This window comes from Protopterus annectens, chromosome 3.part1 (genome assembly GCF_019279795.1).
Source record: "Protopterus annectens isolate FY-2018-M chromosome 3.part1, PAN1.0, whole genome shotgun sequence".
NCBI lineage: Eukaryota > Metazoa > Chordata > Ceratodontiformes > Protopteridae > Protopterus > Protopterus annectens.
This window is the reverse complement of record NC_056732.1, coordinates 1,322,250,407-1,322,268,199: the sequence shown is the minus strand read 5'-3', so window position 1 is coordinate 1,322,268,199 and position 17,793 is coordinate 1,322,250,407.

Below are 17,793 nucleotides of genomic sequence, written 5' to 3'. Positions count from 1 at the left end.
ACTCTGGTTCTCTGTAACGTCTCAGTCTCACCTTCATTTAATGTGAGGCCTCTTGATTACTTTCTATCAGTTTTGTTTTCCCAGGCAGGTCTTAAAACATGCATTTACTTCTTAATAGCTTGTATTTGTATGTTTGACAGGGACTCCAACAACACTTCAGGTACAGATTCACTGGTCTCTCCATTATGGAATTAAGCTTCCCTTTCTTTCCATGGCTTCATTACATTAATGTAATAGATTTGCTCTATTTTTCTCTTCCCTGGCTGTCTAACCTTATTCTCTGCAAGCATTCTTTCAGTCATGTAAAATGGCCCTTGTCACTTAGCCAGAAATGTGTTATCGATGGAAGACATTAGTAATAACTTGACCTGAAGGGATAAATTCTCTAAGTTGGGCATTTTTATTACAAACTCATTGTTACATCTCTACATGTCTACCTCCTGTACTTCTTTACTATAGGAATAACCAACTTTAGTATATCTTGCAAGCTAACATAGTGTTATATTACACTGTTAAATTGCGTCCTCTCTTCTGACTATATTTCCTTAGCAGGCAGTCCCCTGGGATTGCTGTTGTAGAGAAGCTTTACTGTCATAAAACCAGTTAAACCCTCTATTTCCTTTCTGATTCCAAACAGAAAGTGGGGTAACAAATGGTCCCAGTTTTTGCCATCTCTGTCAATGCCTTTCCTTGGAATGGAATTCAATGTTCTTTCCTAATCCATCAGTCTAGGGATAATAGACTGATGTCTTCAACTATATGACTTTGAAACGTTGGCATAACTGGTACAATGCAACTGACAGAAGAGAGTGCCTTGGCCATAAGTATATCGTTAGGAATACTTTGTCTGGAGAATAACAGTAGCTTTGTGTAATGACTCTGCTTTTGGAAATTTTGTAGCATAATCCATTATTACTAAACTATATTGCTATATATTGTTTAATTTTACCACTAGCCCCATAATGCTCATAACAATGTATTTAAATGGCACCTTTATAGCAGGCATTGGGGTATAGTTCTCCATATTTTGGACAGGAAACACAGAATTTTACATATCTTTTTAATGCCTGGACAGTGAAATCTGTCTTGTAAATATGCCTTAGTTTTGTACAACCCCAGGTAACCTCATGACATGCATCTGTATGTTAGTTTCATTACTAGTGTCCTATAAAGTTTTGCATTATTAATTGATGTCAAAGTTCTTCCCTATCTTTGCTGACACTGTACAAAAGATTAACTATTAAATCAAGACAGGGGTAAAAAGTTGCAGGAACATCTTCCTCACTAACATCCCCTATAATTTTAGTTATAATCTCCTTTACCCTACTTAAATTAGGGATTCTATCAGATTGATGAAAAATTAAAATCTCAAACGGTCATATGAGCAGAAATGCAGGTAATTAAAATCGATATTGTGAGATTGCAGTACAGTAAAGATGGGAAAATTTGCCCTTTCCTCACTGTAGTGCGATTTCAGAGTTGGAATATATTTTTAGGAGGGGTGGAGGGGTGCAGCCCCCCTCAATAGCGATTTCGATTACCTGCATTTTCGCTCATCTGAGCATTCGTGATTTTGATTTTTCATCTGTGTAATATAGACCCTTAAATTATCATCCTTTAATTATTCTATTTTAAAGCAGATGTGGTCTACTTGTAAATCCACTAACTCAGGAAACATTCTAGAGTAACTTTTATTTATGCAGAAAATGTAGTACAGGTTCTACTTTGTTTCCTCTACAAAGGATATTTCTGGCTAAAATATTCACATTCTGCTTTACTTTCTTTGTTATGTCTATAATTCGCCTGTGTACGCTATTCATTTTGGTTATTCTCTCTCTGTTTTAGTATCATTGGCAGAGCAGTACCTGGCTTATCTGGAACTGGGAACTGCTGCGGAATGTGGGGCTCCACAACATTAAGTTGAGCAGCAAAAAAAAAAAAGTCCATTCCTCAATTTGAAGGTCTTTCATTTTCACCTAAGGAGGAGCACTAGGCCTGTGTCATGCCCTCATGCTAAAAAAAATGGATCTACTGATCACACTCCCTAACATTAAATATATATATATATATATATATATATATATATATATATATATATATATACATATATATATATATATATATATATATATATATATATATATATATATATATATATATATATATTAACTGAATAAAGGAGTTGATATATTTAGACTAATATTGTACAATATTTTACAGTTTTCTGTTTCAGTGGATTTTATCTTTATCTCTTTATTAATATAATCAAATATGATTAATCTGGCTATGATGGCATACTTCAATTAATATGAAATTGTTTCAGTTGCTTAGTATTATTCTTTTAAAAAAATTCAAGATTTAATTTAATTAAATTGAGTCAGATGGGGAGATTGTAGAAATTTGGAAACATTTACAAATAAATAGCCAGAATAGATTATATAATTTAGAATGTATAAAGTCTAACAAGTTTAACATATTGACGCTTAATAATTGTAGGTGTAGATTTTTCCAAATAGTTATATAACTTATGTCTAACCAATTAAACATCATTTTTGTAATTGTAGCTTTTGAAAAGGTTTCTATATTAGGAACATTCAAACCCCACTTCTTCCATGATCTAAAGTAATGATTTATATTCAATGTAGGCTTTTTTGGATACCATAAAAAGTTTATAAGTAATCTATTTATAATTTTTGTTTCTTATTAGTTGGTAATACAAGAGATTGTTTTATATATATATATATATATATATATATATATATATATTTTTTTTTTTTTCAACAAAAACGATTAATAATATATAATCTATTTTCAAATGAAATGTATATTTTATTCCAAGAATTAATAAGATTTCTTAAAGAAATAGTTATTATATACATTTTGGTTTCAATCTCTGATTCCCTTTTCATTAACCAAAACTTTTATGAATACATTACCTCCTTATATTTTTAATTCCTGGAATAATAAATCCCTCTATTAAGGATACCAATGTTTTGAAGAGTCTACATGTAAACCAGCTGAAGCTATTTTGCTTAGAATTTAACATAAACAAAAACAAGTTAAATTATTTACAATTAATTTTAACATTTTATTAATCAAAATGTTCCATTTATCTAAATCTGCTTTAGTTGACCTTCCTGAATCAGTACAGATGCTATCAGAGATTAATTATAAATATCAAGTATTTAATAATTTTATTTAGAAACTATATAAAATGCTAGGATTACTCAAACTTAGATAAGAATTTTGGGATTTTTTTTTACTAAAGAATTTGCTATAATTTGCACTGATTAAAATAAAAATCAACATCTCTCCTCTATTACAAATATATCTTGGACTCTTTACTGGAGTATATTTACTGGGAAATATATATTTAGATCATTTATAACTCCTGCTAGTTTTGCTAAAATGACAAAAGAAAATATCTTTAATATCTTTAATTCTTGGAGATGTACTAAACAAATTAAAACAAACTGGTCACATATGTTTTATGAATGCTACATGGTTCAGAATTTCTGAGTAAAAATACAATACTTTTTTAAAGTATTATGGAATCATACATTTATTTTAACAAAATAAATGGTTGTCTTTAATGTTCTATGGGTTAATATACAAGAAAAGGCTTTTCTTATTTAATTTGGACTATACTTGCTGTGACCAGAAAAAAATGATTACTAGGAACTGGAAAGCTTTCACAGAAATGAAATTTGAAGACTTTATTACTCTTCTAAAGGAAGTTGAAATTAAAGAAATCAAAGTGAAGGAATGAAGAGTCTATGCAAATAAATTAAATAATAATCATTGGATGAAGGTTTTGGTCCTTATTGAACTGTCTTCTACAGCTACTTATTTTTTTCCAACTGTTGCTAGGATAGTTTGTTTCAATTCCTATTCTGAAGGTCTCAGGATTTTGTATGTATTGTAAATAGTTACAATCTTATTTGTTCTTTAAAACTGTGTTCAAACTTATTTCCACGTTGTATTTTGTTATAAAGTTTATCTTTTGGTTTAATCTTTTCTTTAAAAAAATGAATAAAATAATTCAGAAAAAAATAATATGAAATTGCTGTGCTTCATTGCCTATTTTTGTTTTTCATAAATGAAATGTAATACACCTACAATGAGATGTATTAGTTCCAATGTAGTCTTTTTTTTTTGGTATACAAGATGGGACTGATAAACTATATTCTTTGTGAATTTTGTGAATAAATAACTTTAAAGAGTGAATATGATGTGAGGCTTGTCCTTGTGTGCAGTTCTTCCTGGCTACCGGTTACTATTGTGCATGTCCATCACTTTTTGCAGTCTGTGTAGTCCTTTAAGCAATAGGCTGCTTTTAAAATCAAAATCCAATGTTGCATGCCTTTCCTAGGCCCATAATTGAGTCTGAGTTGTAGGTATCACCAAAAGGTATATCTCCTGACTAAGATGTCGTACTATACACATCTAGAGTCTTCAGAGAAGCTTTTGCTTTCTAAATGAAGACTGAATTTTGCAATGTCTTTTGAACAAGGATCATCCTTTTAAACAATGCTAACTGGGAGTTATATCCTCATTACTGACTAATATATGAAAGGTCTGGACTACCTTTTTGTGGCCTTACACTACACTATCCCTTTCTTGTTTTCTGAACTCTAATGTGTTTAGTGTTGTGCACCTCAGAAAATCCTTTCTATAACACTACCACTACACCAGACACTCAGATAATTATACATCAGCACATATACAACACTAAATGTATTGCCTTCCCTAGTCCTTACTTTAAACCTAATCTCCAAACTCTTGCACACACTCTCTCCCCAATACCATTTTTTTATATCCAAAAGTTTTGATATAAAATTTATAATCCAGATGTACCATATCATACATGCTTGATCTTCCTTTTTTCAACATCTACAGCATTTGATGGGTGCACTCAGTGAATTTTCCAAGTGTTTAAAACTGGCGATGAACTGACAATTCGACAAAGTGAAGTGAATGAATATATGTATGTATATATATATATATATATATATATATATATATATATATATATATATATATATATATATATATATATATATATATATATATATTAGTGTGTGTGTGTATATATATATATATATATATAGATATATATGAAGCCACAGTGGTTCATCGGCTAGTGTTGTCACCTCACAGCAAGAAGTTCTCTGGTTAGATTCTCGGCTGGGGTTCCTTTTGTGCGGAGTCTGCATGTCCTCCTTGTGATCATGTGGGTTTTTTCCTCCAGGTGCTCCAATTTCCTCCCACATTCCAAAGACATGCAGTATGTGGGTTGGTTACTCTAAATTGGCCATAAGTGAGAGTGTGTGTGCTTGTGGGTGGTATGAATGAAGTACTGCAGCAGGGCTAGTCACCAGGTAGTATAAAACTTGGCTCAAGATGATTGTCACTGCTGAAGTGACACACTAACCCCATGTGCAAAATGGGAAAAGGGGTTGTGGATGGATTGATATATATATATATATATATATATACCAGTGCTGGAAGGATCATTTAAAATTAGGGGAATTTGATGTCTTAAGCTGGAGACAAATTTTGAGACATCAAATATTTTCAACAGAGGCATTTATCTGATATATATACATACATGCATATAATAGACATATATATATATATATATATATATATATATATATATATATATATATATATATATATAATATTCATGTATAGATGTATATTCATGTATCCAAAATTCACTATATCAAAATGATCAAACACAGCTGGTTAATTGGCTGCCTAGTGAAAAAAATAGCTCTTTTGCACCTTCCACACCTCCTGCTAATGGTATATACCAATGCTGAGATTGTACTACAGTGTGGAAAGGATAAATTCCCCATTTCCCACTGTACTGTGATCTTTAACAGAAAAAAGCTGGTACCTTTGATCAGCTGATTTTTGATAAGCTACACTGACTTTATTTTCTGTTCGACAATTGGCATGTTTGACCAATATATATATATATATATATATATATATATATATATATACACACACACACATGTATATATATATATATATATATATAAATATACACACACATCTATATATATATATATATATATATATATATATATATATGTGTGTGTGTGTGTGTGTGTGTGTGTGTGTGTGTGTGTGTTTATCCTATCAAATGATAGAAACCTCATTTGACTGAATCCATAAGACTGAAAAATCACTTGACTGAAACCCATAAAACTGAAACTCTTAATATTAAATTTCAACATACTAAATTGTAAACTGGACCATATAAAACCAGACTAGGTGGGGGCTATCCCCCACACGCCCAATGTGGGGGGGGGCTGCACCCCCACACCCCTCTAACTATATATACTAACTCCAGGATTGCACTACAGTGGGGAAAAGGGCATATGCCTTTCACGTACCTTACAGTAGTCTACATGCTGCCACTACTATGCCCTTTTCCTCAATGTAGTGCGATCCTGGAGTTAGTATATATATATATTGTTAGGAGGGTGTGGGGGGCACAGTCCCTCACCTAGTCTGGTTTTATATAGTCCAGTTTAAAATTTAGAATGTTGAAATTAAGTATTATGGGTTTCAGTCTTATGGGTTTTAGACAAGTGACTTTTCAGTCTTTTGAAATTTTTTGAAATTTCAGTCTTATGGTCTAAGTCAAATGAGTTTCAGTCAAATGAGGTTTTGATCATATGATAGGGATCTATATATATATATATATATATATATATATATATATCTGTATATATATATATATATATATATATATATATATATATATATATATATATATATATATATATATATAAATAAATATATAGGAGCACTTTATAAGCTTGAAATTCAGAATCTCGAGCTTTGAATTAGTGTGTCTGGTGTTGCGCTGTGTTCATGGATTCAGGTAAGTGTTTATGTTTAAGGGTGTTGGGTAGGGGCTGTAGTGTGTGTTAGTGTGTATTGTTACTGTGATGTTTGTGTGCGAGAGGAATGTCGTTTGCGTGGTCTTGTTTCGTCTGTGTGTGTACATAGTGCGACCTTGGAGTTAGAATATTAATGTAGGGTGGTGTGGGGTGCTTGACCCTCACATGGAGGGGTGCAGTGGGGCTTGCTCCCTGCATATCTTAAGGGTAGGTGCGTGTGCTTGTTTAGTTGTGTGCATGTGTTTTGTATTGCTGTTTGAAAGTGTTGGGAGTTTGAATTTCGTGGTTTTGTGGTTTCGGGATTTAGGCTTTCACGGTTTTGTGGTTTTGGGTTTTTGGATTTTCTTCTTTATGGGCTCGAGATTCTGAAATTTGAGATTTCAAAATTTCGAGCTTATAAAGTGACTCCATATATTTATATCCTCCTTCAGCACTGCTGCTGATGTCACTCACCTTCAAAAATTCCTTTGGACAACTCTCCAACATATAAGCTGTGTGGCACTTGCGATAACTGCGTAATACTATAGTGTAACAAACTAGTTAGGTAGGAATTATAATTCTGGTCCTGACAACTGTAAAAATGTGTGTGTGTGAGAGGGTTTGTGTGTCTTTGTAGAGACCTGATTTTGTGGTCATTCACACTTACTACACTTCCCTTACTTTACCTTTAGCACTGCTGCAAATGTCTCTCACCTTCAAAGATACCTTTGGACAGCTTTCCAGTATATAAGCTCTGTGGCGCTTGCAATAACTTTGTAATGTTATAGCGTAGCAAACTAGTTAGGTAGGAGTTCTAATCCTGGCTCTGGCAACTATGAAAATGTGTGTGTTTGTGTGAGAGAGAGAGAGTGTGTGTGTCATTGTAGAGACTTGATCTTGTGGGCATTCACACTTACTACACTTCCTTTACCCCTCCTTTAGCACTGCTGCTGATGGTACTCACCTTCAAAGATACATTTGGACAACTTTTCAACATATAAGCTCCCTGGTGTTTGCGATAACTACATAATGCTATAGTGTAGCTAAATTATTTAGGTAGGAGTTCTAATACTGGTCATGGTGACTGTGACAGTGAGAGTGTGTGTGTTGTTGTGGAGACCTGCTTTTGTGATCAGTCACACTTACTACACTTCCCTTACCCCTCCTTTAGCATTGCTGCTGATGTCACACACCTTAGAGGCATGTTTGGACAATGTTCTGCCTATAATCTCTGTGGTGCATGTGATAAATGCAGAACAATATAGTAGCAATAACTACATAGGTAGGGATTTGAATCTCATTCCTGCCAAGTGTGTGTGTGTGTGTGTGTATATATATATATATATATATATATATATATATATATATATATATATATATCCGTACTTTAAAGATTTTGGCCCCATTTACACCCAGTACACTTCTCAGTGCCTGACTTTAGCAGTCCTGCAGATATCATTCACCTTAAAATTACCTGTTGGCACCACTAAACCATGTAAGGTCAGTGGTGCATGTGGTAAATGTGTAACATAATGGTCTGAAAACATAGTTAGATAGAGGTTTGAACCTCACTCCGGGCAAATGTAAATATGTGTCTGTGTAGGGTAAAATATTTTGTGAAATCTCTCACCCACTACATCACCCAATGCCGGTATTTACAATGGTTGGTGATATTCCTCACCTTATAAGTACCTTGGGACAACATCCATCCTGTAAGCTCTGTGGTGTGTGTGAAAAATCTGTAACACTGTAGTAGCAATACATAGCTAGGTAGGGGTTTGAAACTCAGTACTAGCAAGTGTGTGTGTGTGTGTGTGTGTGTGTGTGTGTGTGTGTGTGTGTGTGTGTGTGTGTGTGTGTGTGTGTGTCATCAGTATCCTGTGTGGATGTTGGTGTGATTGTGTAATAACAGGATCCATTGGGGGGTGGGTTTTGCTAAATTATTATATATATATATATATATATATATATATATATATATATATATATATATAGTGTATGTCCCAATGTCCACATTACAAGGCCAACAGTTGTCAAACACCATAGAGGTTGGTGCAGACAATCCGCAGCCCTAAATGTCTAGTGCCACGTGCAATGACTATGTGACAGTATGGATTAGTTAACAATATAGGCAACCCTTCTAATACTCAGAGACTACTCTCTACCCATGAATCATACATAAACACACTTGGCTAGGCACCAACCACTATATCGGTAATTCTCCTGAAAACTGACTCACAGTACCCACGGTGTGATTGCAGTGGAATACATGCCTGTTGACCACAACAGTGCCACTGACATCAAAAAGTACTTTGATGCATTACATCTCCTGACTTAGTGTGTGTTATCCAGCAAGTAAAAGGACATGGCACCCTGTTCCATCCTCTCAGTAGCCCAATCAATGTGTACAGTGGCTCTTTTGCCATGTTCCCCACTGAACACCTGCAATAACTGTAGAGTCTGCAAATGTACCCCACAAAGGGAATACCATGTCTAATACACATGCCTTGTATGGACAGATGCCAATAACTCCAATGAATCCCCCTATCATACTGTCTATGTAGGTGCAATCACTACCTCAGTTACATAGCCAGGTTTCACCAAACAAGGTCAGGAATGCTACTTGTGAAGATACCAGTCTGTCCACACAACATGCCCCAGAGACCTCAAGCAAACTTTCACACTTCAAAGAATATGCATGTGGGACATGTGCACAACCCAGACACTGTCCAGGTTATGGAATAAAGATCACATACATGTGAAGCAGTGCACGTCACTCGCCACTCACAATAGAAATGTGGATGAGTGGATGGGGAATACAATACCCACCCCTGGAGACCACTCCAGTGACTATACTCCTGAGCCACACTGGGGACTATTTTCGTGTGGCCTGATGCCAGGGTATTCCCTTGGGATAGCCTTGTAGAGCCTTCAGGCCCATTCACCTACTACACACCTATAAAGCAATGAACCTATGGATCTCAGTTCTGGCAAATGTGTGTGTTTGTGTGTGTGTGTGTGTGTGTGTGTGTGTGTGTGTGTGTGTGTGTGTGTGTGTGTGTGTGTGTGTGTGTGTGTGTGTGTGTGTGTGTGTGTGTATGTGTGTGTGTATGTGTGTGTGAATAGTAATCTCTGTGTGTTTGGTTGATGAATATCCCATGTGGCTGTGGTTATTAGCAATTTGAGGTGTGTCCAAACCACAACACATACCATTCTCCATTCTACAACAGATGTTGTAAATCAACATATACCTGTGTACAACCTTCAGCTCTATAATCTGTGAGGCGTATGCAATCACTGTGTTAAAGACTGGGGATTTCCGTGCACATACTGTACCCTGCCTATGACATGGTGGATGTGTTACCACACTGCCATACCCTGTGGTATTGCTGCAGGGTCACATCCTGGTGACACACTGATGCCTAGAAAGGAAATGGGATACAGCATGTGAGGACACATTCACTCAGCAGTTCACTTGTGGGGGAGAGAGGGGTAAAGCTGGCACTGAATGTGTTGCCAAGACTGTGGCCAATATCTGTTGTCTCAGGATAGGTATTAGCATTGTGCAGTAACCCACATCACTTGTGTTTAATGCTGTTGAGGTTGTTGATGTAACTATCAAAGGCTGTTGTAACTGTCAGTGCCTGCTGCATGTCTGCCATCATAGATGCCTGTAAGGGTTGCATGAGGGATCCAAAGTTGTGTTTGAGCCTAATAAGGGAATTCAACAGTCATGGGACACCACCTTTCTCTGAAACAGTGTCCTCCTTCTGATGTACACTTTAGCAATGGCAGGGGATCATCATATTGTCTCCCAGTGTTTGGAGGACAGTGTCTGGGTTTGCTCTGGCTAGTACCATGCATTCATCTACCTGCTTGTACAGTGCATATGTGTGTGATTCCACAGTCATAGATTCATAGATTCATAGATTAGTACTAGGTTAACTGTTCTCAGGGACCATTTTAAGCCTAGCCAATTACCCCATGTGAGAATCAAACCCTGCACCTTGTGTTTCTAAGGTAAACACCTTAACCATTACACCATCCTCTCACTCCTACAGCTATTTCCCATTGCCACGGGTGCAGTGAAAACATCCACTCCTGTTTTCAAGGCTGCAAACTCAGCTTTGGAGACATTTTGCAATGTGGTTACCTTTGTGGGGGTGTGTGGCTGACATGTCGAGTTCCATGTTGATTACAGCCTGTGTGAATCTCGCCATGCAGGGATTGACATCTGTGGATGAGCAACAGTCCCATATTTAAGTAGTCAAAACAGGTCAAGGTTTTTGCATCCTTTACCAGGGGTCCATATGAGCTGGTCTAGGGCAATGGAAATGATGAATTCCAGGAAGTGTTGGGCTACTGTACTGGTGCTTGGCTACTTTACCCAGGTGATGGAGGTGTAGTTGAAGACTCATACTTTGTCAATGTTGTGTTGGACCACCATAGACAGCAGAGTGTTGAGGAATGCACATTAACAGTCTAGGGACATGTAGACCCATAGCAGGCTATGATTTCGATTGCACTATTACCCCAAGGCAGTTGTAACGGAAGTATCTCCAATCCATTATGATGGGATACTAGTCTGGTGGTGCTCCTAGCCATAATGAATATGGAGACAACACCACCTGTGGAGGTGTGGTGTGGTCCATGTTTGAGGGCTGACAGCTGTGGAATGCATCATAGCTTGATACTGCAGGTCTGGTATCTGCTGCTGCTGTGAACCACCTCTCCATTACAGCAGACATGTGTCCTCCACTCCAACGACTGCTTTGAGTGACTGCATCCTGACAGTTAGATATCGACTGTTGAACAGCATGATGCTCAGATTGCATATATGTCTAGCTGTTATGGTGGTAATAACATTAGGAACACTGCCTAATAAGGAATCATAGGGGTGGCAAGACACTTAGCCAATACCTGGAAACCCAGCGATGACAGATGTAGGACATCTGTGGCAAGTCATTGGGTTCTGTCAATCATGCCATCCCAATTAGAGAGGTACTGGATCCCCTGAGAATGACACATAACATGTAAGCCAATGTTGCAGTCAATCATCTGTTGATAGTACCACAGCATCATTTGGGGTGGCAGTGGTACACTGCTCAGGGCTACTGTCACATCTGCCTGGACCACATATTCAGAGCATTCACCCATGTCTCTTGTCATGTAGTCCAGGGTGTGTCCCAACTCATTCACACCTACATGGATACAGGGTGATATTTGCAGTTGTTGTGGAGTGCCATGACCGGCTGTGTCATGTGTTGGATGCTGGCATGTGATAGATATTTGGCTGTTACCTGCTCCATATTCAACTTAGTGAGTGGGATATGTGTGTGCTTCAGTATTGAGTTACCCATGATCACCGTATTGTGCAAGGTGGTTAGCCTTAGGAGCTTAGGTTGAGTGGCACAGTGTGTAGGTTAAATATGTGTCCCTTGGCATGTGCCATGTCACAGCGTCTGAGTGGGTGTCTGTCTTGCTGGTCTGTGCTGTTTGGGCACATGTCCAATGAGTGCCTCTGAGAAGTTGGGTGTGTGGCTTTTCACTGTATGTCATGGCTGTCAAAGTGGGTGTCATGGTGAGCTACATGTTCCACATGGTGTGGTGCAGGTGTTGATCTTATCCTCTTGACCTGCTAGTCTAGTCTTTGCTAGAGAGCGCATATGTCCATTGAGTGATATATGGGTAACCTTCACAGATCTGAGTGTTTGGAGTTTAGAGGGGAAGGTTGTCTGTGTACATGAGGCAGTTGCAACAGTGCCTCAGAATGGACAAGTGCACCAGGTTAATGAGTGAAAACACAGATAACTGCCCTTCAAACATGCCAGAAGGGGTAGACATAACTAGTAAGTACTGGGGCTACATCTGTGATGAACGAGTACTGCTGACAGCTCCCAGGTGTGCCACACTTCTTGATACAATAACCTGGTGAAGTATCAAGCCATAATGCTAGTTGAAGTGCAAGACAGAAAGTACTAGCATGATGTACAGGTGGAACAGAAGGCAGACTGGCTGCCACCTGTAATACTTTACCACAGCTGAGCAGTTTTCAGCAACTTTGGCCATGTTAAAGTTAAGTAAGCTCTGCAGGACATGTGGTAACTGCTTAACATTATAGTAGACATACTTAGATAGGCCAGAGTTCTAATCCCAATAGTTCATAGGTTCATAGGTTCATAGGTTCATACTAGGCTATCTGCCCGAGGGCATTTATAAGCCTAGCCCATATTTTTGTGGCTTACGCCACCCCTTTAGTATGGGGAACTATACCCATTATTTTGCTGTGCCTCTGTCTAGCAGTGACACTGAGGTAATCCCTGGAGTATATCTGCGATCTCCCATCCATTGGTCAAGATTTCTCTTGAACAAGGCCAGCGAGGTGCTCTGCCTCACATATACCGGGATTTTGTTCCACAGCATAGGGAGTCTTTGGGTGATGAATCTATCCCTCCAGCACGTCCTATTAATAGCCGTGTCAAGGTTTAAGTCTCCCGCCCTTGTGGCTCTGACGGATCTAGATTTTTTGAGGTGAAGCATATTCATCAAATCTGGGTTTGACATGGCCTTGTATGTCAGGCAAAGGTCACCTCTGAGCAAGCGGTAAGCGACTGAATAGAGCTGGAGTTCTTTCAGTCGGGCAGCATAGGACAGATTTTTGAGACCCTTTATCCTTTTGGTGAGGAACTTTTGTGGCCTCTCCAGCTGCTGCAAGTGTCAGGTCAGATACATTCTGAATGGGGCATTGTACTCAATCATTGGTCTGATGAGTGATGAGTATAGGGAGACTATGACCTCCCTTGATCTAGATGTGAATCCCTTCATGATAAGGTGGGCAATGTAGAAGGTCTTCCTAACTACTTTAGCTACATGGGTGTCGAATGACAGGCTACTGTCAACCTGGGTCCCCAGGTCCCTGATAACTTCTTCTGTGCTCAGAGGATTACCACCTATATGGTAGCTAGGGGTAACCTTGTTTTTCCCGAAGGGTATGACTTTGCATTTTTTGGCATTTAACTTTAGGCCATGGCTCTGGCACCAGTCATCCGTTTCTGTGAGACCCTTCTGAAGGATATCTGTGTCAGATGTGTTTTCGACTATGGCGCCCAGTTTGCAGTCATCTGCAAACTTTGTCAGCCATAACCCTCCTGTGTTTGCTTGTACTTCGGAAAAGTAGATGCCAAACAAGAGTGGGCCCAGGACTGAGCCCTGTGGGACACCACTTGTGACAGGCTTTGAGTCTGACATGGCGCCAGCAACTCTGATGTCACTCAGCCAGTTTGCAACCCATCTTGTGATGTATGGGTTAACATTTAAGCTGATGAGTTTTTCAATGATACCCGAGTGGGGTATTGTATCGAAGGCCTTCGCCAGATCGAGGTAGGCTGTATGGACTGCCTTTCCCTCATCAATGGCTTTGGTGACTGTTTCGAAAAAGTCAACCAAGTTTAAAAGGCATGATCTGCCTTTGACAAAGCCAAACTGGGTTGGATCCAAAGTCTGCAAATTCCCTATGTCTTTATTTATGAGGTCCATTATGATCCTCTCCATGGCTTTGCAGATAAGGCTTGTCAAGCTAATGGGCCGGTAATTTCCAGGGTCTGTGGAGGCACCGCCTTTGTGAAGTGGGACCACAGTCACAGTGCACCACTCCCTGGGTACGTATCCAGAGGTGAGACTATGATTAAACAGCTGTCCTAGCTGTGGGTTTAATTCCTCGTTGAGTGGCAAGTGTATGTGTATGAATCATGTATGGTCTGGCTTATACCATTTTTGACCTGTGTACTACCGTTTACACTTCCCTTCACTCTAATTTAGTAGTCCTCTTGATGTCATCCACCTTAGAAGTACCTTTGGAATAGGTGGAAGTCTCTAAGCTCTGTGACACATCTGATAACTGTGTAGCACTATAGTAGGAATGCCTAGATAGGCAGGAATTCTAATCCCAATACTGGTAATTGTGTGTATGTGTGTGTGCATCATGTACTGTCTGCTTTACAACATCTTTGACCTGTGTACTACCCTTTACACTTCCCTTTACTCCAATTCAGTAGTCCTGTTGATGTCATCCACCTTAGAATTAGCTTTGGAATAGGTGGTATGTATAAGGTCTGTGGCGCATCTGATAACTGCATAGCACTATAGTAGGAATATCTAGATAGGAAGGAGTTCTATTCCTAATGTTGGTAACTGTTTGTGTGTGAGGATCATATTTTGTGTGGCTTATACCATTTTGACATGTATAACATACACTCCTCGTGACCACCTCCCGCTGCCATTACTTTATATATAGTGTGGTAACAGCATCTGCCTCACATGCAGCAGGTTAAACCATTGTACAGTCCTCTGTACAGATGTGTCTGGAATATCCATATGTTTGCAACCTATAAGTGGCCGGAAGTGGTCTGTGTGCCTTAACAATGCCCATGTATGTGATATTATAACCAAATAGGCCACAGTGAGTGCACTGACACATGTGGCAGCATGAGGTATCATACCTGACTGAATCATAATGCTGATACAATGTCTGCCACCCTCACAGGTGGCCAACCTTGTAGGTGCAATACATGAGTCCAGATGCTTGGTTTTACAAGTGAACTGTTCCTGTTATGGGTCATATTAAAGGCTGGAAGAGGTGTGGACTGTCATATTGTGGTCCTAATTAGTATGTAACATGAACACCTTGCATCTTAAGAGGGGAGTGTACACAATTTATATCCACTGTATACCACTAATGTGGCACGCATGACCCTACCTTGGGTTGTTTGTCCAGTCCATTTTGCTGGCTTCTGTCCAGACATCTTAGCACTGACAAGTTGTGAGGTATGCTACAGGAATGTTGAATTCACATCAGATAGGCCCCAGTGGTGACCACTGTGATGCAATACAATTAACCCCAGCACAAGTGAACATGCACAAACAGCAATATAGCTATTACATAAAGCAATATACCTATTACTGATGGTTGTGTGCATGGTAAATTTCATGTGCTTCACATGCCTGAGGTATTTCCAGGCAACAACAGAACAATGTCATACTCACCATATTCAGACTGCTGTCCCATATACAGATCAAAGGGTCCTAGGTAGTTGTGAGAGGGAGTTATTGTCAGCAGACTCACATGTGGCTTTGGTACAGGATGGATGCAGCATGTCTGCACATCTACAGTACTAACTGCAATAATACACAATGTTCTGCCCTCACCATAGATGTACACCTCTGTGCATTAGAAAACTGCATCCACAACTGCAATCGGACCTGACACATAAATGTAGACACAATACAGATACATGTATGTCTGTTACATTAGTGTGGTAATCCCCACTGGGCCCTTACCTGCACACTCCTCGTCGTGTGTGTGTGTGTGTGTGTGTGTGTGTGTGTGTGTGTGTGTGTGTGTGTGTGTGTGTGTGTGTGTGTGTGTGCAACCCACCTCCACAATGCTTCCCTCAGTGTCATGGCTTGTGCATTGGGTGTGTGCCCCAAGTTTGGTGAGGAGCTCCTCGGTGGGTGTCAGTGGGGGCTGGATGGCTGGGTCCCCCCATGTGGCTATCCGGTCCCTCACTACAGCAGCAGCCCATTGATGGGCATGGTGGATGAGGTCAGTGGCCTGATGCTGCACATGCTCATAGGTTCTGCTGTGCAGGCTGGCATCATTTACCCTGTGGACCACACTGTTCTACAGGGTGGTCCTCTCCCACACATCTTCTGCTCTCCATCCAAATAACAGGGCATAATGTCCAATCACATATTAGTTGATGATGTCAGTTTCCCCAACATAGAATGCTGGTAGGTGAGCACTCTGCATGTTACCTGGAAGACATAAACAGAAAAAAGATCACAGGACCTCATACGGTTGTCAAAATGTACACCATAACCCTCCAAGCTATCATGGCTATAGGAGCTTGCATTACATGCCTGCCCCTGAGCTATCTTATTCTCCCAATGTTGGGCACTTGATTGCATAATCCTCTATTCTCCATTCATTTCTGTGTAGAGGATTGACAGTGGGCATCTTCCATGTGGATGTTGTGTGCATGGTGGCAGGTCTGTGTTTGACTGTGGTGTGTGATGGAGCTGTGAGCACATGCCTGAGTTCATGTAGGAGGTAGACAGTGATGTTATTATGCCCCATGGAGATATGCTATTGCTGCCATCAGTAGACAATATGTACATGCTCACCATTGCTGAGGGGAGGAGTGTGGCTGATGTGCATATCCCCCTGTACAACTGGAGTGGACAGGATGGTGATGTTCCCATCTAACCTGTGTGGTGCAGGTTGCCTATATCCTTGGCATGTATGTATGAGGTGTTCTTTACCCGCAGCACAGGTTGAATTGTGTTGTTTCCTCTGAGACTTGCAACATATGTGGAAACACAGTTGCAATTGTCCTTGGTAGTGTAGATATGGCTAATTTATAGTCACAGTCAGCCTTACAAGCAGTCACTTGTGAACTTACATGCTTGCTCAGATTTAGGTGGACTTGCTTCCAAGTTGTTGCCTGCATTGATGTGTCCCTATACAGCCGATGTGGCAACCTATTATGTGTTTTTTGTATTGCTGCTGTCCACCAAAGGGGATTACTCTACCTTGGTGGGGGCTGGATATACAGATCAGGTACTGCTGTGTCCATATAGTTATACTGGATATAAAGGGTACACACCCCTGCATCTTAAGATGCCTGTTATTTGTGCAATTGGAACATGACACCACAATAACTCATTTCATAACAATTCCCACCTGTAATATGAACTATAGCCTGTACAATTCAATTGAAATCATGACAATCTGGTCTGTGAAAACATATCAAAAGTTCACTGGGAGCCTTAGCAGGCAGCTGCCTTACCCCCATTCTGTAGCAACAAAACAGCCTTTACAACCAGTCGCTTT